This window comes from Triticum urartu, chromosome 3A (genome assembly GCF_056163025.1).
Source record: "Triticum urartu cultivar PI428250 chromosome 3A, HENAU_Tu73, whole genome shotgun sequence".
Taxonomy (NCBI): domain Eukaryota; kingdom Viridiplantae; phylum Streptophyta; class Magnoliopsida; order Poales; family Poaceae; genus Triticum; species Triticum urartu.
Window position 1 is genome coordinate 474,085,311 of NC_141875.1, and position 3,387 is coordinate 474,088,697.

Here is a 3,387-nt window from a genome sequence, read left to right on the forward strand (position 1 = left end):
CACAACCACGTTTCGCAGCGGCACACCAGCGCCATCCAGTTACTGTAGCACCAGAACCGCAATTATTTCTCATCTCAGATAAGAACAAGGCTTTTCTTTTTCCTGAAAAAGAGAGTGGCGCGTCATCCCATTATCCGAGACAGAAAACCACGAGTTGTCAAGTTCGCTGTACACAGAAAGAGAACCACACTAAATTCAGTAATAAATAAATAAGGCTAGCAGTTTCAACCATGCTCGTTTTCGTGAAAAACAGATCGCAGATTCACAAACGCCGGTCCACTACCTCTTGATACCAAAATGTCAGGTGGAAATGCGACACCTCGTCTGGATCCCCACTTGAGACAGTAGTACAACTACACAAGAGTGACGTCAGCGGTGAGATTTGGCGATCGCATGGCTGACATACGCGCGCACGGGATTCTTGCTGCTCAACCGCCTGATGTGCAGGTCAAATCTTGGGTGTTGAGATCGTTAAGCAGAAAGATCGTTGTGTTGACTTTGGACGCGAGCCACCTAACAATACGGTTGGGTGCCGCACTGCCTTGCCCTCCTAGCCAGCTAAACACACAACGCTGGCCTTGCAGCTGTAGAACCACCAAAGCGCGCGCCCCCGTTCATCACAAAATAAAAAAGGAAATGGAAGAACCAGCAGAAATGCCAAGGTAGTTGGCTCACAGCAAGGTTGTTGAAAAAAAGAAGAAGATCCAGATGCTGTATTGGCGACCAATTTCTTTTGCAGCACGACGAATTCACCCTTCTCGGACCCAGTATGCATGCAGAAACAAATACAGATTTCACGGTTCACAAAATAAAACAACATTTTCGAAAAACGCGGATGAACCAGAGTACTAATAGTAGATGCACGCTCCTCCTGCCACTTGGGCAAGCAAGCTGCAAAATCTAGAAACATGGACGCAAGTTTCACGGCAGAGCTTTCCGAGAGTTGTGGACGCGTGTCACGGTAAGCTAACCTTGAGGATTTGAACAAGCTCACTCTCATCCCATCCCTACTTCCACGTGTGGCAAACATCAAACGTGTACGGCAACTTTCTCTACACCGTCCGAGAAGAACACCTGGGCGTTGGGAGCACGGCGCCACTTGGCCATCGCTCGGGGACGCGGCCGCGTGCATGGCGATATGTCCCAAGCCTTTGGTCTTATAGCTTCAGCCAGTGCCACAAGACTCCCCGTTGACCAGATCACTGTTCGTCGCTAAGATAAGAGGCCGTTTAGAACAAGTGCGGTCTAATCAGGCGTGCTCATCGATCAGTTTATCTTGTTTATTATGGTCTGCTTTTTGCTGCTCAGCATTGCATTCCTAACTGGGAACTGACGGAGAAGTGCACAGGCCAAGAAAGGATAAAGGACCCCGAGTGTGTCGAATGGGGAGTGGCCTTCTCTAGCGTGATCTAGCAACTCCTTTAGGCATGGATGGCCGGCCCCATGAGATGAGACACCGGAGGAGAAGATAGACATATGCTACTCCTACTCCTACTCCATGCTAACCCGACAGGTGATCCCCAAATGGCTCGTGCATATCTCTAGTCTAGAGCAAACGTTTCTGGAATCGTCACGCCACGATAGTTCGGCGGAAGTAATTAAGCGCGCACGGAAGGGGACAGTAATACTTGTACTAGTTCGATGCAATAACGATTCTGTTATTCCACTTTCATCAAGGAAGGCACTGCTCACAGGAAATACAGGTGGGTCACTCAAGAGGCCCGAGCAAAAGTCATTCTGCTGCTCAGCTGAGACTGAGAGAGCAGTTGATCCTACAGTGCCAACACGATCGGCATCCTCCACGTATGCAGACACGAAGAATTCGGCCTCCGCTTCGAAAGCTACTTCGCCCGATGATGCGCGCTCGTCCTCGGCGGCGGCATCGCGAGCTTCACGGCTGTCGCTGAGCACGTCGATCCAGCCTTCGTCTGAGTCCCAGTCCGGGAATGCCGAGGGAGGGGATGCCAATGCTCTGATCCTCTCGGCAGCGGGGCTCTCTGACATGCCGTCGTCGTCCTCTTCGGTGTCGGACTCCTCCCAGAGCGCCGCGTCCAGCGTGCTCTTGGGGGACACCCATTTGGCCGCCGCCTCCTCGGGCTTCACGCCGCAACCGGCCGATGCCAGGAACGGGTGCTCCAGCAGCTGCGCCGCCGTGCACCGGTCGCGGGCGTCTCTCGCGAAGCACATGGCCAGGAAGCGCTTCGCCTCCGCGGACAGCCACGCCGGCACCTCCGGCACGGCGTCCGTGTAGCCGATCCGGTGCATCGCGGCGAGGACGTCGTCCATGTCGCTCCACGGGGCGCGGCCGGTGGCCATCTCGACGACGGTGCAGCCCAGCGCCCAGACGTCGGCCGCGGGGCCCTGCTCCTCGCCCCGCGCCACCTCCGGCGCCATGAACGCCGGCGTGCCCCCGACGGGCCTGTCGGAAGAGCCCACCGCCCTCGCGCACCCGAAGTCCGCGATCTTCGCGCGGCCGTCGGCGCCGACCACGACGTTCCTCGCCTTCACGTCGCCGTGGACGAGGGACCTCCCGTGGAGGTACGCCAGGCCTCTGGCCACGTCGGCGGCGTACGCCCGGACGGCGCGCTCCTCGAGCCGGCCCCCGCTCCTCGCGGCGACGTCGGCGACGGAGCCGCCCGGCGCGAACTCGAGGAAGAGCTGGCACTCGCCGGCGGCGGCGCGGAAGCCGAGGCAGGGCAGGACGTGCGGCGAGCAGAGGCCGGACAGGATGCGGCCCTCGCGCCGGAGCTGGTCCGCGGCGGCCGCGGGCGCCGACTTGACGGCGAAGAGCGCGCCCGAGAGGTCGTCGGCGGCGAGGGACACGACGGCGCCGGACGCGCCGCGGCCGAGCGTGCGGACGCGTGTCCAGCTGCCGCCGACCGCTGTCTCCATTTTCTTTTCTCGGCGCTCGGTTCTTGCAGGTGTTTGGAATTTGTGGTGGCTGCGAGTAGCTGGCTCGTCGCTCGATTGGTTTCCCTTGTGCGATTTGATTTGAAGTGGAGCTCGGGGTCGGGGTGTGTGTGTGTGTATATGGCGGGGCCGGAAAAGACAGGTGGCGTGGCTTCGATTTCGATCCGTACCAATTCCGGCCGCGGCGTGGTGTGAAAAGCATGTGCCCAGCGGGAGCTGCGCGAGGAAACGGGAGGGTGGGCGTTGACGGGACACTGTCGCGTGGGCCGGGCGGGTCGGAGGCACCGTCAACGTGGCCTCATTTCGCTGCACGTGGGGGATTTGCCGAATTGGGTTCCGGGAGCGGGCAGAGCAGATGGAAAACGGCGTCAAGTTGGGCAGGAGGCTGGGAGAGGTCCTGTCTCTCTCGCGCGATCGAGCGAAGCTTCTTCAGCCGCGTCATCGCTTCTCTCATCTCATGGTCGATGCTCTCATTGC

At 58.7% G+C, this 3,387-nt stretch overlaps 1 pseudogene; it reads right to left on the reverse strand.

The window, feature by feature from the left end:
* Positions 1 to 1,256: 1,256 nt before the first annotated feature.
* Positions 1,257 to 3,120, reverse strand: LOC125548522 (mitogen-activated protein kinase kinase kinase 18 pseudogene; annotated as a pseudogene).
* Between the last annotated feature and the right edge of the window lie 267 nt (positions 3,121 to 3,387).